This window comes from Megalopta genalis, chromosome 3 (genome assembly GCF_051020955.1).
Source record: "Megalopta genalis isolate 19385.01 chromosome 3, iyMegGena1_principal, whole genome shotgun sequence".
In the NCBI taxonomy this organism is placed as follows: Eukaryota; Metazoa; Arthropoda; class Insecta; order Hymenoptera; family Halictidae; genus Megalopta; species Megalopta genalis.
The window spans coordinates 6,905,221-6,919,741 of NC_135015.1; the positions used below are offsets into that span (position 1 = coordinate 6,905,221).

At 38.2% G+C, this 14,521-nt stretch overlaps 1 protein-coding gene and 1 long non-coding RNA gene across 4 annotated transcripts in view; one reads left to right on the forward strand and one right to left on the reverse strand.

The window, feature by feature from the left end:
- Positions 1–14,521, forward strand: part of Scgdelta (sarcoglycan delta) — a 345,849-nt gene that overhangs the window by 244,272 nt on the left and 87,056 nt on the right. The window lies entirely within an intron of this gene.
- LOC143259256 (uncharacterized) lies at positions 6,021–7,924 on the reverse strand. The gene is made up of 2 exons (XR_013033068.1): positions 7,673–7,924; positions 6,021–7,616 (listed from the first exon to the last, which is right to left on the reverse strand). It is a non-coding gene; the product is annotated as an uncharacterized LOC143259256 (long non-coding RNA).

Sequence of the window (14,521 nt, forward strand, 5' to 3'; positions counted from 1 at the left end):
ATACTGTCCGGACGTCTCGTAGCATTATTCATGTTCCAACTCGGATATGGAATTATGGTTATCTGGTATGGAAAAGAATTATTACTTCAGTACAGAGAATCGATAGCGATTTTCAATCTCACATAAATTTGTAACAGAAACTTGTCCGAATGAACTTGTCTTTAATAAAAACAAGATAACTAGGATGAGACTAATTCGTAATTAAAAAATTCATCTAATTAGAATGAATAGGGAAATACGTGCTATGTAAATGTTTAAATAATCTTCCGTACGGTGACATCGTGTAATTACGTTCTCATAGATATTTTCATTCCAACAAATCCAAAGAGACAATGATTGACATTGTACAGAACGAACAAATTTCGATAATTATGTCAGTACTCAAGTATTAATAACGTTTATAATTTAAGAACGACGAAATCGATTTAAACATTTGCTGAATGTTGCACAACTCATATGTTGTACGAACGGTGTTGCATTATATAGGGTGTTCCACAATTATTTTATCAGCCGAAAATGAGGGGTAGCTGAGATCACTTGAAGTAACTTTTTCCTTTGCGAAAAAGCAATCTGCGGCTTTGTTTACGAGTTATTAACGGAAAACACTAACCAATGAGAGGTGACGGCGCGATGTTCGAGAGCCCGCAGCACGAGGCTTTGACAGATGGTCGGGACGGACTCGAGCCGCGTTCGAAGTATTGAACAAATCACGAAGCGAGAAATTTACGGATTTTTTAAAAATATGTAACAGTGATATTTTTAAGAAAAACGCTGCCCACCTTTACTTTAGAACGTCTGAAGAATATTTACTAATTTTTCGGACCCGAAATAGTAAGTAATTTAAGCGTGACGGCCGTTTTAATTTTCTAGTGTGCATGACACACTTGTGTGTAACATACGAAATTTTTAAGCAAGGTGTACAGTGAAGATTAAGAAAGTACGTAAATGATATTTTAATTTAAATAATTCCGTATCCGAACACAGTTCAACGAATGATTCGCAAAGCTAATTTGTTGTTTGTTAGAGAAATATGAAGATTATCAATAATCTTGATATAACCTTGACATAACATTAACATAACCTTCACCACGACCTTGACATAACCTTGATATAACTTTGATATGACAAGGTCAAGGTCAAGGTCAAGGTTATATAATATTTTCGCAAAGGAAAAAGTTACTTCAAATGACCTCAGCTACCCCTCATTTTCGGCTGTTATAATAATTGTGGAACACCCTGTATGTACTTATCGATCTCGAATCTGTTGCAATATGATCGAGGTTTCTTTCAATTTATAACTGATTAGAAATCGAAAATCGATTAAAAATCGATAATGTACACCGGCTGCCGCCGATGCTGGCCGCTGCCTTTCTAGGTATGTAGTTGCGTTCGACCCGAGTTTCGTTTTATTTTTCCCGCTCTCTCACAAGGTGTCGGCATCTACAGGGTGTTCCAAAAATGTCTCGCAATACGGAAATGTGGGGTAGCTGAGGTCATTCGAAGTAACTTTTTCCTTTGCGAAAATGCAATCTCCGGCTTTGTTTACGAGTTATTAACGAAAAACACTGGCCAATGAGAGGTGACGGTGCGAGAGAGAGAGAGAGTCCGCGAGAGAGTCCGCAGCACGAGGCTTTGACAGAAGGTCGGGACGGACTCGAGCCGCGTTCGAAGTATTGAACAAGTTACGAAGCGTGAAATTTCCGGATTTTTTTTATTACGTAAAAGTGATATTTTAAAAAAAAACGCTGCCCACCTTTACTTTAGAACGTCTGAAGAATATTTACTAATTTTTCGGACCCGAAATAGTAAGTAATTTAACCGTGACGGCCGTTTTAATTTTCTAGTGTGCATGACACCTTGTGTGTAACATATGAAATTTTTGAGCGAGGTGTACAGTGAAGATTAACAAAGTACATAAATGATATTTTAATTTAAATAATTCCGTGTCCGAACACAGTTCAACGAATGATTCGCAAAGCCATTTCAACGTTTACTTTCACTGCATTATCACTAAACACTGATCACTTATCAATAATATTTATGGACGAACTTTCCTGGGTTAATATGTATGGCTCTGAAAAGAGCCGATTTTTTTTATGCGACGCGTTTAACAAATTTTAATTTCGAAGTATAGGATTCAGGTTTTGGCGGGAATTCCTACTATTCTGCGCCGGCGAATACGTTAATAGACCGCAGAGGATTGTTCAGTGTGGTTAACGAAGGGCCACTATTTAATGCAACGGCGGTACCCCGTTAAATTTCACAACCATTCGTTTCGGCGTCGAAGCATGCTGTTGAAGTAGCGTACATATCGTGGTTACGGCGAAGTTCAAGTAGATTTATGCCACCGCCACTGTATCTCAATTAATTTCACGTTCCATGCGCCTGTCCATGATATTGTTGCAGTTCAAAACAGCTTGGCCGTGGAAAAATAATAGTTAACATTCTTTGGTAACATTCAATTTTCTACAGTGTACACAACTATTTAAATATCTTTCATTCTCGTTAAAAGCCTCTATATTTAATCGGCTCGACCATGCTCTACGTGCCGCGCATCGAAATTTCATTTACACAGTTCATTTTTTTTACTTTATTGTACATAATATGATGGCAGTCGCAGCTGCCTCGCACAACATTTAACAAGTCATAATTAATTTACGTTAATATAATTATTTAAAAATTCATCCAATCCTCTATTAACTTATATTTCAACGTAAATTGACTTACACTTACTAATTTGGAAATATGCAATATTTACTGAAAGCAATTGCCGGTAAACTGGCGGTAATTGTCAGTACGGTTAAGGGTTAAACAATTGACTTCAAAAAGACATTCTGGTGATAAATTAGTTGATTCTGTTAATCTATGGATAGACGAAAAGGTCATCCGAATGTCTAATCAGACAAGTAGACCTGACGAGGCAAGTGAAATGGGGATGTTTTTTAATCAAACTAGTAGATAAAATTAGCCCAGACCAGACGAATGAATTATCGTCTGACGAATAGATTAGGACAGTTTAAATAGAAAACTGGACCGATGCTAAAGAATCTTCGAAAGATATAGATAAGCAGGCACCTCAGATTTCTCATGAAGAAATATGAAAAAATGCAGAATAACTTTTTCTCGTTTGGTGCTTGATTTTTGAGAAAATAAAGTTTGAAAGTCTGCCTCGTACGTACGCTCTTACGGGCCGAGACCTTTCAAACAAATCATCGTGGAGCACATAGAAGTAAAAAGCATGTAGAAATTCTATAAAGAACCATAACAGCAGGTAGATTCAAAATGAACGGATAACTCAGCGTACGACTCGTCGATCTAATTAGTTCGTACAGTTTCAACGGCATAATTTCGCCGCGTTCACGTGTCGACGTCCGCGCGATTTTTAATTATCATTCGTTCCTCCTCGCAGTAATTTTCAAACGCGGGGCGCACAGCTGTCGGCGGCGGGGTGAGGAACAGGAAATCATTTATCTAGAGAAGAAGCAAGATGTTTACGACTTCCCGCGAGGCCCACAGAACCTATCAAAGTTTGCGCTTTGTCATAAAACAAATCTCGAGCAAGGCGAGCTTCAAACTTCCGCCGCGAATGGGAAACATTCCGGCAGCTCTTCGTTCACGCTCCCGTTGGTTTCTCGCGTCGAACAACGTTCGCGTCCGTCGTTTATTCCTCGGTTTTTTCGTCCCGCACGCCTCGGCGCTTCTTCGCAGGCAAATATTGATACAGGAAACAGGAGCAGGGGTAGAAAGAACAGGGGTGGCGCGGCTAACGAAACCCGAACGCTGAAGAAGGAGGAGAAGAGGTCGGCGTGGGAAACAGACGATGCCAGCCCGAGCTCTCGCGGATGGACTCGGATAGGTGCTTTGTGCGAAAATGAAAAAGTCACGAGGGCGGAAGGTAAGGATGTATGTACTACGCGCGCAGGAACAAATTCACGCGTCAGAAGACGCAGCGAGAGCAGTCTGTCTCGGTCGTTCCCGATACGTCAAGGAAATGTGTGTCGGTGCCTGAAATCGATGACTCGCGACCCAAACATTCCAAATATTTCACGCAGCCGACTCGGAGTTACTTTGTCGCGTTGCTGTGGAGGCGCTTGATTTTTAGCAACCATGTCGAAACGAAAGAGCGAAGTGAAGATGAGAGAATAAAAGGTGGCGAGAGACTCGGCGCTGTCGCGAAGGTATCTAGCGAAGGTTTAGACACGCAAGCACGAGGTAATCAGTCAAAGAAGGGTCGGATGAGGATGACGAGATTGAAAACGGAGAGTGCCAAAATATAATGCTCCTTTCATCTCACAAAAATTCGGTCCAAATAAGAGAACGGTTTTTGTTCAAGTATTTTTCGCTCACGTTGAAATCAGAGAAGCATTTTTTTACTTTTTATGCAATTAATTATAATACAAACGTTGTATGGCGAGAATGAGATTTAAATTCAAATTTTTCTTCGGATCGCCAGAGTCTCGGCCAAATAATGATGAAATAATACAACAAATTAATTGAAATCCAAATATTATACGTTGCAAACGAAGCTACATTCAAACGTATAAATTTGTTGTTCCAAAAATTCGTTTCGTTTACAACCAAACGCGCAATGCGAGTTCAAAATGGTTTTTCGAGCAAACGAACAGTACAGTTGATTAAGCGAAAGCTGAAGAAAAAATAAAGTATTAACAACAAGGTGATACCATTGTTTGAATATACACAGTTCCCTCGCCACATCAAGCTCTTTTAGGATAGCGCAGTATATCATTTAAAAGTACAAAGCGGAACGGTATGCAAATTCACATTTTTACGAATTTCAGGAAACAAAAATTCAACTAAAATTTTATTTTCATTGCTACTGGGTACAGTGGAGCAGTATAAAACGAAGCCGTATTAAATTATAATTAATTTTAAACTTTACACGGTTTTGAATATTTTGTGTTCCACAAATGCTGACGGGGATCCATGGTTTAAATTACAATAAATAGTTCACCAATAATTTCTCGAAGTAATACTCTCTCAAAATATACCGGAACTGTTTTTGTTACCCTCGTATCCAAAAAAGAAACCGGAGCATGTTCCATCGTGATCCCCGCTTCTCGTATTTTACATTTTTGAAACTACGGAAAACTAACATTATGTTTTTTCCAAAAATATTTCCAGGATTCGCACTGACCATAGATATTTCGTACCGCGGATGAACTATGAAATACAAGGTGTGTCTTTCAATATCACGAACGAATGGTAATCGACAGATTTTATCTGTTCGATCGCACATCCCGTCGAGCTTAATTTTTGTAATTAATGTAAATCTTATTATGTTCAGATTTTCAATTGGAAAATCGACGAAGCTGCATTTTCATCCAGTCCAATGCTTTTTTAAATCGAGAGTTACGTCAAATATTGCTTCCCGGACACCAACGGCGCAGTGTGTTGCGTTCCTTTCCACTTCGCCATAATCGTTAATGTAAATCCTTCTCCATCGAATCGCGGGCAGAATAACGAAAACGCGGAAAAGCAAAGTTTCCACAGTTTTACGGCTACCGTGTGAAAGGTTGCTGCCGAGAAGTTTTTCATTCTACGCGACGCATGGACATTCAAAACCTGGCGTTTATTCGAGCGACATTTTACTGGTGACGCTTTGATAACCCACAATACGCGATCGCTATTTGGGCATCCAGCGGCAGCGCGTTAAAGGGCTTCACGACCCTATGAATATGCAATACTTCTCTACTTTCGCGTTACGCGCACTGCGTTACAATGCATCTGTCGACCTCGCGGAATAAAGCCGAGTTTCCATTTCCCAGGCGTGGCGTTTTTTTCAGAGGCGTTGTGTTTACGTATGTCTTCGTGATTCTGAAGGAAGGGTTCTTCGTTCGGTGTTCGCCTGGGCCCGGTTCCTTTCACCCTTTATTCTTTTCCACGCACTCGCACTCGCACGGTCTCCAATGCGAACAATTTGCGCTTGGGAAAGAATGTGGACAACATGCGGGACAAATTAAATGTGTGGTGGATTCGAATAAACTTTATATAATCGGCAATGCAATGAAATCTAGTTTACTGTAGTAAGGATTTTAAAATATATACAGTTAAATATTAGGGTGACCAGAAAATTTGTATCGTTTCGGGCCCATACATAATTAAATAATGACATTTCTCTATATGTATAAAAAGTAAGCTTTGTGTTTACTTATTAAAAAACGCACGAAATTTTTGGCCAATCTAATAGCTAAGAAGAAACATAAGAGGAATACAAAATCGAAAATAATTTATCTGGATCGAATCATCATTTTCTGCGATTCTTCTTAAACCAATCTGCATTCATTTCTGCACTTGCTATAAAATATATTGTTGATTCAACTATTGGTATTAAAAAAAATTAAAAACCATATTAAAATTCTAGATACGTTTATATCTAATCTATTAATCTAATTATGTTTAATTTGTGGAACTTTATTTATAAATGTATATAAATTAGGAATAAGAAAAATAAGCTGAGAGAGTTGATAATAAATTTAATACTCTTAGTATAACTCTGTTATTACTAATTGTGAAAATTAATTGTGCTTGTGTTTATTCCACATTTTGAGGAATATATCAAACATTCTTAACCTCACGTATACATACCAATAATTTTTAGAATGAAACTACAAACTTACATGAGAAAATTTGAGGGCCCTCCACAGGTTAAGGACACTTCGTCGTAAGTTTACGGAACTGCAGATGCTTGAGAAAATTCCCCTAAGAAGGATCCATCTAAATGCGCATTTAAATTATATTCTGAAGGAATTAGATATTCTCTTGGAAGACGTTTGCTCAATGGATTCGCCAAGTTAAAAAGCTGCTATGTCGATTTCAAGAACAGAACCAAATAACGAGTTTCAAGAAACATATAAAACGAGCAGGAAATTTGAAAGAGCAAACTTCAGTTAGCTAGTTTCTAGGTTTTTCGCTCCTAATATTAAGATTACCCTAGGAAGTATGCGAAAAATCATTCGCATGTTCTCGAACAGTTCATTGATTTCGAGCAACTGGGAAAAACTCGATCGCTCGACTCAACTCGAGCAGCCGAACCGAGTTCGACTCGGCTCGTGACACCCCTCAAGGTCTGATAGATGCCAGAGTGAACGCTAAAACTCTGGTCGGCAGTCGTCTCTGCGCAAGCAGGCGCTCCATTCAGAAACGTCTGCAGCACATTGCGCCAGATGTTTCCCTTTTTCAATGTCACAACGGGTTCGATCCGAGAAGCGAAAGACACAATTCCGTCGCTTGCTTGTCAACGCACAGCGCGTTCCCGTTTGATCAGCATCGACTCTTTTCTTCCTCCGATCCATTTTTTTCTTTTTTTACCCGCGAGTAAGACATAGAAGAGAGCGGAGTCCCTTTGGCCGCGGCTGCCGCACGCGTGTGCTCTGCCGCTCGCAGACGGTGAAAAGTAAAAACGAAAAGTAGTCGCGAGACAGGAGTACCTCAATCAGCAAACACACAGCGAGGACGTCATGAATATCGGGGAATTGGAAATCGGTTAGCCCTTGGGATTCGGCGACAGCTCGCAGCAGACTTGCGCCGCGTCTGCGGCCCAAGCTTTCTTCAGATATCCGCCGGGCCGTATCCCGACGAAATCCTCGGCAGACGTCCTGCGAGGAATCTCGAATTAACGTTCCCCAGTCGTATCCACTTCTCGATCTCTTACCATCGCCGGGAACCTCCCCCTTGCGCCCGTTAAGTCCCTCCGATATTTGCGTTCCCCGATCTCGCCGTAATTGTACAAATTGGATCGGATAAAGGATCCAGCTTTTTACATCCCCCGGTGAAACCACGCTCTCCGTCGACTCCAGAAACTTCCTCTCGCTCGCCTCGCCGCGGACCGACGAGTTGAGAATTTGAATATTTCCCGTCCTGAGTAACCGCATTCCCGTAAAAGAAAATTACAACGTGGCGGGAGACGCAGATCCGCCACAGTCCGTGAACTCCTTCCTCTTCTTCTTCCTCCTCCTCTGCTTCTCCTACTTTTCCATCGAGTGGCTCGCGTTGTTCGTGGAGATGGTAACTCGATACTATTTTCGGCGGGAACATCGCCGCATTCTCGATACATAGACGAACGCGATGAATTCGCAAACGGCTGTTTTACTAGGAGACTTCTGGACCACGATACCTTGCATTCGCGCGTCATGTACGCTCGAAGGAGCTGTGACGATAGCTTTGCGGTCGACGTCGCTTGACAGGTAAATGTATCCGGCTCGGTTCTTGATCTAGGTAGGGCAGAGTTATTCTTAGATTATATACGCTGTGCCATAATCTATTTTATGATTGTGCTTACCACTTGTCGTATGTAGGTGACACGAGGTTTTTAGACTCGACATGGCGCACTAGAGAATCCTATCTTCACGCTTGTGAAATTTGATTGACAGAAAATGCAGTTAACAGGTCTTAAATTACATCGTACGTTCCGTAGCTGGCAAGGAAAGGTCCTCAGGGTTGGCGCTCACTTTTTGATGAGATTTGATACAGTGGTAAAGCTTGTAAAAAGTTGAATCCAATGATACCCAGGTTTTGAGGGTAGAGGGCTTATAATTTTTGGAATAGTTAATGTTTAAGTTGCTAATAAAAGGCCAGCTTTACAAACTCTATCATTGTACCAAATCTCATAAAAAAGTGAGCGTCAACCCTGAGGACCGCTCCGTGTGAGTATGTACTTGCAAACAAATGACAACGCTTATAGGTAAAATCCTTGCATTGGGTGACAAATAGATTGCGGATCTTCATAAACGGTAAAAATGACCTTCATCTATTGCAACACGCACGAGTCAAATAAAAATTCCTTTTTTTTCAAATAACTGCATCGAGTTAAAAATAATACATAAATATTCTTAAATTCTTTTAATATTCTCATTCTTTGAAATTTGGTAGTAATATTATTATTTATTATTGTATAAATAATAAATAATTTCTGGTAATAAATATTTCGAGTGTATTCTACGCTAGACAACATACGATTGTACTTTATAGAAAAGCATTTTCATATAGTATAAGCATAGTAGAAAATGTTTTCTCATAATTGAACTGCAGAATTTTTACGCCAATTCCTACTTTCATCGAGAAACTTGTGTAGAGATACTTACATTTAGAAAAGATAAATAAATATCGTGTTAAAAGTAAAATAAGTATATGAATTGTCGACATAGAAATTGTCTTGTGTCTAAACTTATCAAATATCTGAAGTCTATAACGGTTGCCAAAAGTCTACAATTTGTGGATCAGAAAATAATGATTCTGCAAAGAATGGATTGGAAATGTAGAATAAAGTTCGCTTACACTAACGAATATAACAATTTGTCTAGAATATGAAATATTAGCGAATATATAAATGTTCAAAATCAAAATCAATCTTTTAAAAATACGGCAAACTACATACAGTGGCCCAAAAAAGTGTTCGTACACGTTTTAAAACGCAGTAAATTTTTTGAAACTGAAGTGATTTGAATTTTTTTTAGATGATAGTTATTCATCTGGTCTACTAAACATTGGTCAAAATGCTTTTATTGAATTTTATTATTGATTAGAATGACAAAAGAAAATTTAAAAACCCTCGTTTTTTAACTTTTTTATCTGAGCCTATAACGGAAATTTAAAAAATGCCTCTTGTAGATCTCGGTAACTTATAACTAAATCGGTTGACGTTGTTGTGAGTTACAACAGATTAAAGATGGCAAAAATTGCAGTTTTTAAAAATCCTGTAAACGCTCGATTTTAGGTTAACCGATTTCGATCAAATTTTCAGCACGCATGTGAGTTACCGAGATTTACGAAAGGCATTTTTTAAACTTTTGTTATAGACTCAGCCTTCTTTTCATTTTGCAATTACTTGGAATGATAAAAAAAATTAAAAAACGAGAGTTTTCTAATTTTTTTAATTCCAAGTAATTGCAAAATTAAAAAAGGAATTTTAGTCATCGTCTAGTAGACTAGTCCCTCTTCCATCTAAAAAAATTCAAGTCGTTTAGTTGAGTTTTAAAAAAGTTATTACGTTTTAAAAGGTGTACGAAAACTTTTGTGGGCCACTGTACGTAGAACTCTAATCTTGAATGACCGAGTTTCAGCCTCTAACGCTAGTTTTGAGACATCCTGTACACAACTGACTAGATATATCCGCCATTAGCCTTTTTACTACCACGTACGACCATGGTAGCTGGCCACAAAACGATCTTCATATATTACGAGCGACTGTAGCAGCCAGAGGTGTATGGTATAGGAAGACTCCGCTTTGATACTTCAATGATTTAAAAACTAGAATCGGCGACAAAATTAGCATTTATGAGGCCACACGTATATTTACATTTTCGCATCCTGATAGCATTATCTGCAAACATATTTTAAATATTTTTTTGGATTAACATTGATACGAAATTCTTTATTTTTTTCGATAGGGAAATTCGATATCGTGGCATTTGTTTTTCTCGTTCGTTTCTCTTCGTTCAATTACCGCGGACCCTATTTTCACAAATGGGTCAACTTGGTCCTATTGTATTTTGCGGGATATGGAATTAATTATCTGATGAAATATTTCATGTAGAAATTTACATTTCAATCGTCATTTTTGCCGTACAGGCTATCCATTATACCTTATAATTCAATTGACACGGTTACCGTGCTTTGAAATCCGATTACAAATAAATGGAATTCCAAAATGCAGTTTAACTTTGAAGCAATATATTTTTGAGAGCAGTACAGTGGAACCTGAATTATTCGGACTAAGCAGAGCGACATGAATGTGTTGATAATGGAACAATTATTCAGTTACAGTGCCAGATTTCGTCTCCATTGATTTCTACAGTAAATCAGTTTGCATATGATTGGCATAGTTCGAGCTGTGTGTGATTACATGTGAAACATAATCGGTCAATAGAGAATTCCGATATTGAAGGACCGGATTTCATTAATTAAAAGCACGACGATAAAGACTGCGCATTGTCTGCATTTATAATATCAGCGACTGTCAGCAACTCATTGTTAATGTGTATTATAGTTATATCTTATTTTATCTTTTACGAGAAAAAAATAAAATTCTTATTCTCTGATGACCAACTTTGCTATGGAAATATAAAAACCAACTAGAAATTATGCACAAATAATCCACACACTAATAACATTGATTAGACTCCATGAACAGAAATTTCTTGTTAATTTAGTCCATGTACTCGAGCAAATTAGCCACCGTGGTGACGTAGACCAGCCGACACACGACAATATCACCTTCTAGCTAGTTTCTTCAGTAAAACAAGGTGTAATTACTTTCAAGAGGGTACTTGCTTTGTATTTAGAATACACTTTATACATTTCCATCAAATCTCAAGGCGTGTTTTCATTTTCATTTTTATTTTTATTTTTATTATTATTTTAGTATCATTATTATAACTATTAATATTGTTGTTATTATTATTATTATTATTATCATTATTATTATTATTACGTTGAATTTTTCTACAAAGTGGAAGAAGCATTTGAGCCATTGATGCTAAATCAATAAATGTAATAAATAAGAAAAGATTCTCTGAATCGCATGAAGCAGAATAATTGAACACGCGACTCCTCGGAACCGAAAATATGGATAATAATATTAGAAATGGACTAGTTGTATATTGGCTGATCTGTTTCCTTCCACGGTAGCAAGAAAACGAACTTCGTATCGGTGAAACCATTCCGAGGCAAACACGAGTGGAATAAATGGCGGAGGATAGCTGCGGTGCGGCGCCATGACAGAGAAACGGGAAAGGAGAGACTGCACGCTCAGGATCATTGCCAGGGAGAGCAACTTCCGTTAGATTTATTCTCCTCCTCTATTGAGACGCGATCGTTTATATTCCCGGAAATAGAAATCCGGCTTCGATCCGGGTTCGAGACGCGTCGCTCAAACGTTTGCCCGCCTTATGGCATGATCTTTGGATCGTCGTGTCAGGAAACGTACGTTCGAGCATGTTCCTGATGTCTGACGTTTACACACTGCCAATCCGTCTTGTCCCCTGATCGCCCGATCGCTTTGTCATAACGGCGAAAAGAAACAAAACACATTTATTTCACTATCAGTTGCTCCAACTAGACACAGCAGACTGGCAATTATTCTTCTTTAACACTAAACCGTCCTAAACGTGATTGATGCGTGTTACTTCATAACGAGGGTACATAACGACAATAATATATAATATTGTTGCGAATTACTGCATTTCTCTCGCGTCGCGGCATTTTATTTACAATAAAGTACATAAACTATAATACAACTCAATTCAATTATGTTAGAGATCTTTGAAACGTTGATCGCTCGACGGTCCGTTCTCGACTCTGTCGATTGTCTGTTGATAACACACCTCCGTGGCAACCCCTCTCTTCTATTTTTCTTTAAGGAGTTGCTCACAACAGGGCAGTTTCACATTACAGCGACTTGATTTGGACAAGTCGCCGTAACAATATTATAATTATAATTATAATAATATATTGGGTTGGTGGGAAAGTTCTGTCGTATTTTAAATAAAACATTTGAATCAGAGAGAGTTTTAATAACGCTTATTTACATTTTAATCAATAATACAATATCCATTATTTGCAACCACTCGTTGCCATCTTTCAGGCAGCTTGTCGATCGACAGAGACCGCAAAATGTCATTATCGACCTTGGATGGCCGCCCAGATCGACGATCATCTTTGAGAATGAAATCTCCGGAACGAAATTTGGTAAACCATCTTTGGCAGGTTCTAACACTTACAGCATTACTTCGTTGCTACAGCGTTGCTTCCTTTCTGGAACTCATAGCACATGCAGTGTCTCAAATACACTTTATCCACTGCCATCTTATTCACTCTATACTTCGCAACTAATTGATGAAGGGTATTGAAAGTAGTCCTCTTATATCCCATGAGAGGTACGCTAAAATAAGATCCCCCATACAACGCATTCCACCTGCTTGTCTTGACCTGACAGGTAAAATTACCTGCAGGTAATAAAATACGACAGAACTTTCCCGCCAACCCAATATAATATAATAATATAATAACCTTGACACACATAACTTTTCTCAATTCTTACTGTAGCGAATGGTTGGATTAAGAAATTTATTCAACCATTTCCTTCAAAAGGATGCTACAAATTCGACGACTTTAAAATACAACAGAAAATGGTCATTTTTACCAGCTCGGTAGCGTTAATTAATATCAGCATGTAATTACAGCATACGTGATGTACCAGAAATATAAAGCCACATATATCTTTGAGGCACATCTAATACAGAAAGTTCTCCAACAATGATTAACATGTTGAATGCCACACCAGTTTTACAGAAATTGTCCGTGGCGCCACGATGGATTTTCTTTTATGTGATACATATAATGTTGAAATATTATCTGCAATAGATAAGTTACAGTGTATAACCATGTTTGACATGTTAACCCTTAAATGCATGATTTTTTGTTTTGAATTTTAAAAAATCGTTTTTTATAGGAATGTAGTCATTGGTTACGTAAAAAATAAATAAAAGAATCTAGGTAATAATATTGAGTATTTATTTTGGAAAAAGTTGTATGTAGACTTTTGGCAACAATATGCGTTTATTACTAAAATTATTGTAAACGTAAACAAATGGTCATGTATTTATATTATCTATTGATATAGGAATTTTCACATTATTTATAAATGAAATGCAGCAAAGCAATTGCGATTTTTGTTGTAATACAAAGCTTTCCTTTATAGGAAACTCGAAAAAAGAAAATATCTCTCCAAGTAACACATTGAAGGTTACCACCCACCACATTCAAATGTCAAAAAACATATAACTTACTCGCCAAAAGTAATGTCAAGTCTTTTATTTCACACATGGTCTATTGCCTATTGTTATCAACGTGAGTTCGGAAACGCATATACTCAGGTTTTTGAATAAAATTAAGTGGAACTGGAATGTAGACAATTGGCAACAATATGCATTTAAGGGTTAATTGCGACAGGGGTCACTGTTTGAATCGACGATGGTAATAATACAAAATTTTAGATATTGACATTTGTTTTAAATTATATATATTTCTATCAATTTGGACGCGCCGGTCACCGGTGGCCCCCATAGCGTCACCACCAAGTTAAGTGCTGGTCACCGGTGACCCCCGTGGCATTCAACGTGTTAAACGGAGACCGATGTAATAGTGATTATTTTCTTCCGCAGTGTGGAAACATAATAGAATCGATGTAAGAATCACGATCAGTGTAGACCCATAACCGGTAAATCGATATGATACCATAACCGTTACCTCAATAGCAAAAATCACTGCAGTCGTCGCAACCATTTCCAGCGTAACCGTTTCGGTCAGAACCGATGCGGAACAGTTTGAGGCAATTATTTTCGCAAACGTTTCAATACCGGGTTCCAAAGATTTGGTAGAAAAAAAGTTCGAAATGCGAGGCAGATATCGAAACGTCTGAAAGAAGTTAGAGTTCAAACTCAGGATACCGAGAAGGTTCGAATTTCATAATGCAGCGTATCCGCAAGAAGCGATTCGCGGGCTC